This window comes from Molothrus ater, chromosome 3 (assembly GCF_012460135.2).
Source record: "Molothrus ater isolate BHLD 08-10-18 breed brown headed cowbird chromosome 3, BPBGC_Mater_1.1, whole genome shotgun sequence".
NCBI classification, from domain to species: domain Eukaryota; kingdom Metazoa; phylum Chordata; class Aves; order Passeriformes; family Icteridae; genus Molothrus; species Molothrus ater.
The window spans coordinates 43,343,065-43,356,585 of NC_050480.2; the positions used below are offsets into that span (position 1 = coordinate 43,343,065).

Below are 13,521 nucleotides of genomic sequence, written 5' to 3' on the forward strand. Positions count from 1 at the left end.
TTATGTGTGTCTTTTTACCACATCTCAGCTTTTTTTCTGACTCTTTGGAAGGGCAGCTTTTTTTCTCTGAGGGGATGAAATTTCTTGCTTCTGAGCAAGGACACTTTATTAGTTATAAGACCTGTGGTTGTGTAAGGGCTCAGCATAGCCTTCCCAGATTATTCTATCCTGAAGAAAGCTAGTAATATGTTCAGCTAGAGTATGCCACATTTTCACTTTCTGAAGTCAAGGCTAGAGAAAACAGAAGTTTGTGATTCTGGGGTTGATTTCAGACTGTGCACTGCTTCTGCCATTAAAAAATGCACTTTATCTCTAGTACAGCAGCCTTGTGTGCTTGTTGGAAGCATTGGAATAAGTTCAGAATATCTTGCTTATGGCGTAGACCTATCCATGATTACACAGTTGGTTATGTGTAGATTAAGTGTACTAACACAGTACTGATAAAGTGCTCTGTACTCGTCATAGATGGATATGACCAGAAGGGTTTGGTTTGCTGTGGCTTTCACCAGCTCCTCCAGCAATCCAGGGTCCTTTGCAGTCCTCAGCTCTGTGAAGGGCACTGAGTTTGCTTTTTGAAATTGTCGAGGTCAGCTTGAGTTTCAAGGATTGTTGAATAAGGCCATGGAAGTGACAGTGCTAATGAGGACTACTTGGAATCTGAAGGAATCAAACATAGGAGAGGGCAACCCACTGTAATGTCATGTTCTTCAAACTAGTATAATGAGTAGCAGTTAGAGAATAGAAACCATTTGATTTTAAAACCTTAAAAAGAAGTGTGATATGTTTTGTTGAATCAGTTGCTTTTGATGAGGCAAGGTGTCCTGGAGTTTGTGAAAAGCAAGAACAAATTCTCATAATTTGGAGCAGAATTGCTCAAGTTATGCACCTTTTATTATTTTTTATTAAACACCTTTTAAAATAAGGTGGAGATGTTTTCCAGAATTCATAAAAACTGCTTTCTGTCAAACGTGTCTGTATAGCAGCTTTAGGCTAGCTGCTCTTCAGGGAGAGGAAGAGTAAGAAACTAGAGTTAAGCCTATCTGCCATTTTCTGAACTGATATTATATATTCTGAAATCACTAGGGTGCATAATTTGTCTCTTAACTGTTTTGAAGAGGTTAAGACTTGTTCACATCACAAGTACATCTGTTATTAAATGTTTGAAATGCAGAATCTTGTACAGCTACCAAGAGAATTCAAAATTACATTCTATTACAATTGTCTTTGGTAGTTTTGAGAGAGATGAGAAATGGTTTTTCAGTAGATTTGAGCTTCAGTATAACTTTCTTTGAAAATAAAGTTCCAAGATGCTCGCTCATGGTAGTGAAAATTGGAGTTTTTTTCTGTCAGCAGCACTGTGCCAATTACTGCTCACCTATTGTGGAGTAACAAAACTAAAGAACCTGATGTATTCTGCATCTCAGTCTCCTCCTCTTGGCACTCCCATTTGTGGAACTTAGTCTCATACTGGCTTCCACATCTCCAGTGTCCCTGGTGGGCTAAGCCTGGCTGTCCCAAGGTGCCCATCTCCAGTGCTGAGTGACTTGGGCACCTCCTGTAGCATGCTGCAAATGCTGTAATTGGTTTGACGCTGCTTGTAGTGCCTGGCTCGCTGCTGAGCTGCTGGTGGCTGCTGTCTCTGAGGTCTGGAGGGGAGTGGATGTTTTTTCTGGCAGAACTAACTGAAGTTCCTCTGCCAGAAGGCAACCGATTTTTATAAAACCCATAGGAATCAGGTCTCTGAGAATGTGGTATCACTTAGATAAATATCAGTCAGGTAGAATAGTGGGCCAGAAGTTATTTAGCATTTTAAAATCTGTATGCTGTAGTTTTCCATGCTGTCTTCATATAGGAAGTTATGGTACTTAAATGCTTTACATTGTTCTTAATTACTTAAAAATCACATGAAGTTAGAAATTATGCCAGGTGTACCAGGTTCCTATCCCATCTCTGAGAGGCAGTAGCCCTGCCTTGTGCTTTGCTGTAAAAGTAATGCTGCTGCATTGCAACATTAAGAACATACATCCTGAAGCATCTGGAAGTGGATATGCAGGAGGGAGCACTGATTTTTATAACCTTGTTGGTTAAGTATTCTTAAAAAAACCCACAGAAAACCAAAATAAAAACCTTCATGCAAATATCAGTAGGATTGCAAAATTTCATTAATTTGGGAAACAGTACCTGTTTTGAAGGTTGTGATCTACTTACAGTTAGCATGCCATTGAATTCCAGTAAGTTTTTCTTTTGAATGTCCTTATGTCACATGAAAGAGTTCTGTGTTTCATGAAAAATTGCTCCCAGTATTTTTTTTTTAATTATTTAATGTGTGCTCAAACTATGTAAATAGGGATTCTATTTTTTGAGAGGCCCTGAAGGTTAGCTGAATTCTGTGGGAACATCAAATGCTTAGCAACCTTGAGCTAGAGTATTATCTTTTTCTAGTTCATCAAAGACAATGTTATGTGTTGCACCTGTTTTAATATTCACTTGATATATATGCTTGTTGTATATAAATATGTTGTGTGGTTTGTGTCCAGAAAGATACTGGAATTCAAGAGAGAACAATTTTGAGTAACTGGTTGCTGCAATTGTCTCAATCCACCATAGAAATAACTGCAGTGTTTAAATGTTGTAGAGGCCTAATTTCCAGTTGAAGGATGTGTTTCAGCATTTAAAAATAATATTCAGAAACATTATGATTTTAATACAATATCCGTCAAATGAAATTTTGTGAACTGCTGCTCTGTAACACAATAATTGTCCTGTCTAAGCTTTCAGAGGAGGAATAATATCCAGCAGTTGTTTTGTTTAAAGATGAAGACTTAACTGCAGTAGCCATTTATTTCACCTCAATTACCATCTTCTAAATTTGCTTCTGTTTGATGTTTTTCTATGTCTCAAGTCTGGACACTAACAGGTGGAAAAAATTGCTCATTAATTTAGAACAAAGTCCGTCAAACTTAACAAGGCTGAAGTATATTTACATGTAGTGCTTAATGCTGAAAACAAGACTCTAGGCTGAAACACTAGGTATATGTAATTTGATTAATTAAAAACTCATGAACTTTTAATACCCCTATTTATAATACATTTTAAATTCAGACTTTCATTTTAATGTTTTCCCAGCTATGTCCATCTGACAGCTGTAGAGAGTTGTTTCTTATTTGGTGTTGAGACCGCATCTGTAACAGGTCGGATTATTTAGTCCAGAATAATATTGCTTTGATCTTTCTCTGGATCTAACTTGGTTTTTCATGTCTTTCTTCTCTCTCTCTTTGTTCTGTCATTGTATAACACCAAGTGATCTGGTTTACCACTTTTGGAAGATTGGTTTTTGTCTTGTCTTTTTTTTTTTTTTTTTTCTGCTTTGTGTTATACTCATTCCTAGCAGGTTTCTTAAGGACTTTGATTTGCACCAGGGTTTCTGGTGACCTCTTCATGGAGAATGTGGGAGTCACATTCTAGTCTGTATGTTCTATTTGCTCACTGTTTTTGATGATAAAGAGTTCTGTTTTGGGGTATCATTATAAATTGAAGTGTAGGACTTTGGATTAGAGTGTTTTTAGTATTTGTGTATTAAAGACTCCAAGCATTATTTGGCTCATTTTTTTTTAAAGCTGGTACTCTAAAGATAGGCTCATATACCTTTTTGCCTCTGAAAATTGTACTGAGCAAGCAACCTAGTTCCACAAAGGCCAATAGAAAAACAGACAGTTAAACAACTCCCATTAGCTGTTATAAAAATTGTATAAGTATTTTGTTCATTCCTCTAAACAGTGAAAAATAATTTTAACTGCTGAACATAGCACTTCTTAAATGAGGTATTGTACTTAATCTCAATCACACTTTGCAGTTTGTTTATTTTAGACATTGTTGGTGTTATCCAAACATTAGAAGAAATTGAGATATAACTGAGTTTTCAGTTACAGATTATTCCCCCGTCCCCATTGGAGCTGCAGGGACAGGGCATGTTTTTGGACCCTGTAAGCAAATATTAAAAGTTCCACGAAAATGTTCTGCAACCTCAAAAGAATAGAGAAGTAACACATCACTGAACTGTATTTGGATGTTGAATGCTGTTTTGTGGTTTGTTTGACCTTAGAAGAGAATGGCTTTTTGTTTGCAATCCGTGAGTTTTCTTACCACTGAGTATGAGCTTTCTTCTAAACTTGCTTCAGTGTTGCAAGTTCTGAAACAGGCTGACCTTGTGTGATAAACATTTGCAAGGAGTGGGTGCAGCATAGGGTAATTTCTGACCTTGAAATTTATTTCTGATTATTTGTTAAAATTTAAGGCATTAAAATTTGTTTCAATAACTTTCAGTAATAATGCTTCTAAAAATGCAGATATTTTTCTTTTTTTTTTTTTTTAACTTTGGGATTGTTTTGTTTATTAGAAGCAGAATTAGGACATTGAAATAAATGTAAATACAGATGATACATAGATACAAACAGATAAATAGCAAATTACTTGCCTGTCTATATTCATGAGCAGTACAAAAATAACAACTAGTGTAACTTACATTCCTGGATTGACAGCTTTAAACTACATGTTTTCATCACTTTTATCTTGCTTTGACCATGTTAATAAGAGCCTACCTCAGTCCACTCACTGAAAATTAAGTGGATGTTTAAATTTTAACCCTCTTACTGTATGTTAAATTAATGGATTAAATACGCAAAGTTGGAAAAAATTACATATATGTATAATGTCACCACAGAAGTATTCTTCCTTCTTGGAGCTTCCTGCCAGCTTTAACCTTTTTTGTGTGGGGTGGGGGTCATAGCTCCAGTTAAATCAGTCCTAGACATGCCAGTGTTGGCTACATAATCATTCTTTGTTCTCTTCACAGTGACTAAAATCTGTGTTTTGGCAGGTGTACTATTAACTCAGAGCTGATAAGACGGCCCTCCCTCTCCAAAATGTAGGAGTAAATGCTTCATTGCTGTGGTTCATTATGGGACAAGTTAACCCTTGGAACTGGTTATATTTTAGTTCTGAATGTTCAGGCAGTTTTTTGATTTTCTTTTCTATTAGGATTAGATGTCACTGTTCTTCCTGAAGTTAATTGCTTTCTTTTTTCCCTGTATTGTGTAGAAAGGAAAAATATTGTACTTTTTAACTCATTGCTTAATGTTACACTATTGAGACAAACAATCAGCTTTCCCTTTCATTTTCTCTTCTGAAGAGAAGGACAGCACTGTCAAGTTTGCAGAGTTCTCATTTCAAAATAAGTGTTTTCACTTTGCTGTTCTTGAAAATGCATTTAAATGTGTTTTTTTAAAAAGTGGACTCAAAAATTGTCTGTTTTTTTTCTGCTTTGTTTGGTAGGTAACAGGTTGTTTTTGTTGTTAAAACAGCAAAACTCTTTCAAATATTTTTTATAAAATAAGCTAACAACCTAAAAATTCTTTATAAAGGGTAACCTATTAAGATTCCTCATAGAAATTTGGTTTCATGTTTCATGTTAACTGATGAGATTCTAACTCAATGACTAAACCTGACTAAGTATCTACAACCAGAATTTGGATTCGTAGCAGCTGGCATCTTCAAAGGGACCCAGGAGGGTTTTTTTCAGTTTATTTAATGGGTTCTTTCCAATAGTAGATTTTGTCAAAGAGGATTTTATAATGGAAAAAACATAGTAAAGCTGGATCCATCTTTAAATCTCTGACTAAAACTGGATGTAAAAGGGTTGACCTGTTTCTGTTGCTTGACTTCCCACTTGTTGCAACAGGTGCCACATGGCTTCCTTGGGCAGCTGTAGCTGCATGAGGAGGCTTCCCCACCCACCTCCCACTTGTCAGCCAAGTCTACACATCTCAGTCTCTGCCTGTGTAGTCAGTAGGTCAGGTTAAAGCTTTGGAGAGATTCAGCAGGAAACTACTCTAGGCTGGTTTATTTGCAGGCTTCATTTCTTGCTGAGCTGTCTGGCTGGTTGAGTCTCCCAAGACTACCCAGCTGCTAGACTCAGTCTGGGGGGAAAAAGCTGTAGAGGGTGAGGGGCAATCAATGAAGAGGAGGTTAAGCTAAGTATTTCAGTGGCAGCAGATTCTTACTGTCTTGGTTGTGACATCAGACTACACCTCTTTACTTCAGCTTTGCTAGTAAGTCACCTTTAAAAGTAGAATGTCTTTTTAATTTTTTAGATATGTATCTATGTATTTCTATTAAACTTTATTTCATTTTGATGTGACTCTTTTTTGTATTAAATATTCTAATTTCAACACATCAAATGCACCTTGAGATAAGTCACAAAAAATAAAGCAACGAGGAAGTTCATAATTACGGCGTGTAATGTGGTATGATCAGGAAAAGTATGCCAACTATGTAAATACTTCCGTGTACTCAGAAGCTGTGTATTCTTCTGATTAGCTTGAAATATCAAACTGCATCGAGTCATGTTCTATTGACTTCAAAAAAATAACTATAAATCCGAGCCAAATTTGAATGAAATATTCATAGCTTCAAAACAAAATATTGAAAAGGTGATTTGACTAATGATAGATAACTTAAATTGTTAGTTCTGAAGGAAGGTAACATCTGCCAGCTCTTGCCACTGGATGCCATTTGTGAGATTATAAACCTCATCTGCCTTGTCTGTTGAATTCTGTATATTGTATGACATATATTGATTTAGGGAATGGCCAGGTCTTAAATTCAGGGTAGGCAGGAAATTAATGTTTTCTCTAAGTTTCTCTTGGTGGAAAGTGTACCTGATGTATTATATATTGACAAGGACTTTTTATGCAGTTTGAACATAATAGCTTTAGTTTGCCTTATATTTTGGGGGTTTTTTTAAGACTAGGATGAAGTTCCTTAAAAAAATAAATCACTTCTATAAAAAAGATGGTATACTTTAAGGAATGGATTCAGAGCCACTTTATTCTGCTGAGTTTGAAACTAGAACATTATCTAACTCGAGAATTCACAACCTAACTGTTATCCTTCTCATCTGCCTCCGTTTTGGTCACTTTTTTTTGTTTCTATTTTTGGGGCTTTTTTCCTTCAGAGTTGCCTTTTAAAAATAGCAAGCGAAGAAAGTAATTGCTGTTTCAAACAAGTGAGGGAGTTCCTGGTAGATAGAACAGAACTGAATGTTTTGAGTTTTAAAGCTAAGTTTCAGTATTGACTGATTTCCATGTAATTGTGAAATTACAGAGGAATTGCTTTAATGAGGTTGTTTTTTCTTAAATTTAGTTTTTTAATAGGAGAGTTAAGTTTAATATTTTATTAAAGAGAACTTTAGAATGTTGTGTCCAGTCCGCTTTTGATTTTTTGCTGATGTAGTATCCAAATCCTGCATTTTTCAGAATTTACTGCTGATCTAGTGTTTAAATTATGATTATTTGAATGTCTAATTATAAATGCTTGTTACCTCTAGTACTTCCTCTTACAGCACAATAGAAAATTCTGTTTTGCATTACAGACCTATCTGAAGAGCAAGTGAGGCACAAATGGCATGCAGTAAAGTAACTTGCAGCATCTGTAGTCTGTGCCAATAACTTGTTAAAACTGCTTCTTTCTCTCAAGTTTCCATTTGCCCAAAGTTGCTTTAATAATAGTTATTAAAGATGTGAAGGGGAAGCAAAAAATGGTGATGCAAGGTGTGTTGGAGCTGTTGAAATCTCTTGTCCCTTTTCCTCTCTTTCCTTCTCCCTCCATTTTCTTCAGAAGGCAGGTGACTGCTAGTCATTCTTATCCTTTGGTGCTTTTCTTTTGCCACATACCCTACTGTGGGCTGTGCTTTTCTTATGAGGTTGATGTGTATTTGTCAGTTCATGATGTCAAGGACTTTTTGTGTCAAGTCTTGTCTTGTTTTGGCTTTTGGCTTTCCAATGGGGAGCACTTTGTTCAGGATTTTTTTTTAATTGTTTTTTTAGTATATGTTGGCTCCTTTGAGGTACATTTTTTGGACTGTTGGTTATTTTGGGTTTTTTTAAGAGAAATGCATTTAAGAACAAAGTGCTCCTTTCAGGTAAGTGTGAAAATTAAGAACTCGTTTTATTCCTGCTGTAAAGGGACATAGATAATAGAGCAGCACAGTATCCATAGAATAAAAAAGTCTCCTGCATATGTAATCAGTGTTTAAAGGATAGAATTCCCTTGCTGATGGTGACCTCTGAACTTAATCCAGTGAGACAATCACAATCTGACAGATACTAGCTACAGAGATAGCAGAACCCATCCTGAAAGCCCATGGGAGAAAAGGAAGGTATTTAAGGAGTGGTGCTGCATGGGCAAAAGTATCAGCTTTTTTATGGACAGAAGAGCTTCTGATCAGTTAATGTTTTCACTGACATATTTAATTTGCACACCTAATTTTTTTCACTGTAGTAATGAATCTGCAGTTTAAAACCTAGATGTGGCTTCTACAGGCAATGTTGGCATTTTAATTTCCAATTACAATCAGAGCCAACTAACAATTCCAAATGATGGAGGTGGGTCTCTTAATATGGACAAGGTATTGTGTTTCATTAATTGAATATACAACATTTAATAAGGTTTTTTTCTGCCTATTAGTCCCCATATAAAGATGCAGGGTCACCCTGCTGGTTTTGCATGTTGATTTAGTGAACTAACACGAACCAGATTTGCTTGCAAACAGTTCAAGAGGGAACTGACTGGGTGCAGGGGGAACAGAGACAGTAGCAGCATTGTCTGGACAATTTCTATTTGCAAGTAGAGTTGTACAGCATAAGAACTTTCTTTCCTCTATAGTATTCTCTAAGAATGACTTTATCACTGGTGGTAAATGTAGTGGATATGTAGGCATTCTCACCTATAATCATAGTAACTTAAATAGCTGTGGTATTAAATAGCTTATATTTATAAAACCTATGATAGTCACCGGTTTAGCAAACTGCAGATAAAGTAGCAAGAAATGGTTGGTAGCAATTGACTAACTTGGGAAAATAAGGTTGCTTAATGTTTTATTTTTAGTACTAACAAAATAGGTAATATAAAGGGGCTATAATAGAAAGTACAAAGATGATAGGAGGGGTAGAATGGTTTTCACTATTTCAGGATGATTATTTTTTAAGTTTAAGTGTTAGAAGGTAGTTTGAATTCAGTACATTTCAACTACTGAAAAGGTGTTCCATCCTTTGCCTTGGCTTCTCTCAGAATACCTTTTTTGCTTAACTATTTCATATGTATGGTAACTGAAAAAAGTCACCTGAAAACACTGGAATGCATTGTTCATGCAATAAAATTGACTTGAACTGTACAAAGTCTTTGGATTTAAAAAAAAAAATTCACCTGAAGTGTTGTCTTAAATGGGAACTTTGGCTAGATAAGATTGGAGAAATACAATCTATATGTACTTAGAATCAAAAAGAGAACTAACACTGTAGGAAATAACCTGCTTTAAAAAAGTAGCATTGAAGATCTTAGTTCTAGGTACAGGTTTTCTAAATGTCTTTCCTAAAGTGTCTGTCCAGGCCTCCCTCAGGCTTGCTGTAAATACTGCTTCTTAAATTATATTAATTTTAACAAATAAAAAGGAGAGAAGCTGAGGCAGGAATGTGAGCCTTTTATTAGAATTATGCTTTAAACAAAGTGCTTGCAATTTAAATTAGTACTTCTGGTTCTTCTCTAGGCTTTCAGCTTAGTCTTGAAAGTAGCACTGGGGGGTGTCATTCTGTACCTGAGTTTGGCAGATGTGCACCCCCAAGAATCTGGTTTGTCTAAATGTGCTCTGTTCTATTATTTCTGGCTTATCGGTCTATATGTAGGCTCTTGCTTATTTTTAACTTTTCCCCAAAAAATTTCAACCCATGCTCAAATGAACAGAGAATGCAGTTGTTGTTCAACTCTGACCAGACTTTGTCTGCTACTTTATGTATATCTCACATTTTGCTCACCTCAAAAAGGGCTTTACTGCCTGTGTGGAGAGTTTGGAGATGGGACTGATGGAATGGGAATGGCACAGGAAAAGGAGTGGCAACTGGGAGCATTTGAAGGGAATTTTCCTGGAACCTGTGTGTCCTTTTCAAGCCTAAATTCTGTGCCTTTCTTGACTAAGATCACCTTGTATGGAAACAGTAGTGGTGTGGCAAAGAATTGCTGCTGGGTCTGTTTTAATTAGAGGAGCACAGACTTGGGAAGTACTGGCTGGCTCCATGGCAAAGTGTTAGATTTTGGTTTCTAAGAGTGTGCAAAACATCTTACCTGCATACTGTTACACCATGAAATATTTGCATTGTGCCATTAGATCAGTAGAAGAATATTCCAGCTATAACAATGATAGTGCAGAAAGCAAGAAAGATTAATGGCAGTAGTATTTCAGGGACCATTAGGTTTAACAGGAATGTGTGTTTGATCTTGCTTCTTTTTTGAGGAGTGAACTCTGCTTTACACTGCAGAGGTCCGAAATGGGGATAGGAGAAAAGAGGCAATAAAATTCCTTACTCTGATAACTCCAGATCTAGAACTGAGTTTAATCAGAAGTATACCTGTAAGATGGACCAGCCAGAGCACTTAGGAAAATATTTTGTTGTTAAGAGCACCAGTGCTGTAGGTCTGCATTCTGTTGTTAGGTACGGGTAACTTCTGTTCTCATAACTTCTCTAAACCTTTGTTTAGCCTAGCAAAAAGGACAAGCTCTTCTGATTTTATCTATGTAAAATACATTACTAGATCCTAACTATTCTATTTTCTATGTCTGCTTCAGTTCCTGGTATTGGACATGCATGTGCAGGTTTAGTCATTCAATATTTCATATGAGGTGTTATGCTTTGTAAAATTCTATTGATTGCTCCCTGTTTCTACTGAACTAAGCCTTCTTTAGTGACTTTTAGAATTGAACTACTTGCACAGCTACATACATATAGCTTGCTAGTTTTCCATTAGCCAGAACAGCCAGGCATTTCTTCTTCCTCCTTCTCTTTCTTATAGCTATAGATTTTATGATTGATCTTAGTATGATGGTCAGTTCTTTCTTAGAGTGGGCACTACCTTCTGACTGTGCTGCCCAGGGAGGTGGTGGAGTCACCATCTCTGCAAATGTTCCAGAAATAAGTGGATGCGGTACTTAGTGCTGTGGTTTAGTTGACATGGTGCTGTTTGGTCAAAGGTTGGACTTGATGATCTTGGAGTTTTTTTCCAACCTTTATGATTCTAAGTATCTTATCTACCACTTTTAATACCAGTTTACTGCACAGCACTTCATTTTTCTCTCTGACTTACCTGGCTTTTATCTTTAACTCATTAATTTATATTTCAGGAATTATTGAAAATAACATCTCTTTGTTGCCCTGCTGTAAATATTTCTGGGCATGCAGTGTCTCATGTATTCAAGGAGTGCCTGTTATATGTCACCCAAGACTTTGCTCTGTGATGTTAATAAGTTTGCTTTCCCCTTGATCTCATTGCTGAAAGATAGAGTCACAAAGAGAGATGTAGTAATTCAGAATTTAGTTGAAAATGGTGTTGCTGGTAGAAATCATATGCAACCTTAGACTACTTGGTCATTTTTTTATTTCTGGCTGGAATGTTTGGGTGAGGATCCAGGGTAGAGGACTTGGCCCAAACTTTATCTCCTTCGATTTTGAATCATTCAGAAACATAGTATCTGGTTTTGCTTATGTAAAAATGAACAGGGTGTTAGATAAACATCCTTATCCTATGTCCTACTTACATGTAAATAAGTAAGCACATAGGATTTTCCTGCATTTCTGCATACCTAATCTAATCTGTGGGTGTTGGTGGGTTTTGTTTTCAAATAGTCTTTGCACATCTAAATATTTTGGGCTGTGCTTGCCAGGAGCAAAGCTAGAATGTAAATGTGAACTTCATTCTTCATGGAAAATAAAAAGTCTGAAAAACATTGAAGTAAACCCAAAAGTGTTAAACTGGCTCTTGCCCAACTTAACATTGTACATATATTGGAGCAAGAAAAGACAATTTAAAGGTTTGGAAAAGGGAGCAAGGAGGATGCTGACTTAAGAGGGCAAACTGGTGATCACAAAATAGTTTCTCCCAGTTAGCAACCAGCAAGGGCCAGGAAGCTCTGGAAGAGGCAGAAAGATGCTATAGTGAAGGTTGCTAGGCTACTCCAAGGTAAGCTCTTACAGAGTGCTACTCAGCTATGCTGAGCATTTTTACTGCCCAGCTGCTAAGCAGTGTGTGTGTGGTATTGTTTGCCTGGCTACCAGCCGGAAAGGGAAGTTTGAACTGCTAAGAAATGTTGTCCCTTTGTAGGATGAAACTTGGTCACGTGCCAGTTATTACCTTTTGCAAGACTGACTGTTTTTGGTTTCGGTCACATTGACTGACAAGGAATGTCAGGAATTCTGCTGAACATGTTTGAAATAGAACAGCAAACAATAGGTCTTTGTTTCAAGTATAAAAGTATAAAAACTTGCATGAATTTAACCTGTTCTGGTGGTTCTCATTGGTGAGCTCTTGGTTTGTCTCTACCATTTTGGCCTTCATTTTTCTTGCTCTGTTAAGAAGCTTATTGGAAAAGGAATGTGGGTTCTTTTCCTTTTATCTGGATTTGATGTAATTTTTGAAATATTTGTAAGAGTTAATCTCTGCTAGTAAGAATTATTTCTTTCAACTGCAAGTGCGAGGTCATCAGTTTTTCTTCTGTAAGGAGGGCAAGTCTTTGTCTGCTTTTTTGTTAATGGGTTTCCTGTACTGTGTTTTGCTCTACGTACAGGTAGAAACCACATATTTATGCTTCTTACATATAGTTTAATTCTTGGTCTTTGTCCCAGGAGATCATTTTAACAGAAAGTTAAAACTGACAGTTGCTCTCTCAAACAGTGACAGAGGAACTGAATATGGAATTTAAATTATGGTGCATTAAAATTTTGATTCCTTTCCATCAGTTATCTCCCTGCTTGTGAGCTCTAACACAATTACCTACTTCTATTCTTGTAACACTGTTTCCTGAAGAGGTGCTACAACTCTGTCAATAATGTCTCATGAACAAGTCAGGCACTGTAGGATGCAACAGCAAAAAAAGGATAACTTACTCCTTAACATTCATGAAGGTGCAGTGTGTATAATGTAGAAGGGACTGGATCCAAGTCCAGTGGCCTGTTGCCAGCAGGGAACTCCTAAGGCAAACTAATTTCCCTGGCATATAGTTTCCCAACTTTGTTCTGATTTGTGGCCCAGGGATTTCATGAAACTAAATGAACTTTTTTTGATATAAATTCCCTATATCAAGTTGACTTGTGTGAATTTGTGGAGATGCTTTTTAAATCGATGATAAATAATAATATTCACATACCATGCCAAGAATTCCAAAGTTCAGAATCTTGCTGCAAAGTTCACCTGTGTGTTGTGTGAACGACTGACACGTGTTTGATTCTCATCTGCTAGTTTTACCCAGTGGTGTCCATTTCATGTAGTGAGAAACTTTAAACAATTATTATGTCTAGTTTTCTTCATTAACAAGGCATTGTTATATAGATTTTTGTTTGTAAATGTTTCTTTTCCTAGGGGAATGCTAGGAAAAGGCTTCTTGTCTATTAACCATTCCTTGTAGCTGTGGTTATGTTGTTT

At 36.5% G+C, this 13,521-nt stretch overlaps 1 protein-coding gene across 1 annotated transcript in view; it reads left to right on the plus strand.

Moving 5' to 3' along the window:
• The window catches only part of MAP3K21 (mitogen-activated protein kinase kinase kinase 21), a 40,967-nt gene that overhangs the window by 3,951 nt on the left and 23,495 nt on the right, over positions 1-13,521 (plus strand). The window lies entirely within an intron of this gene.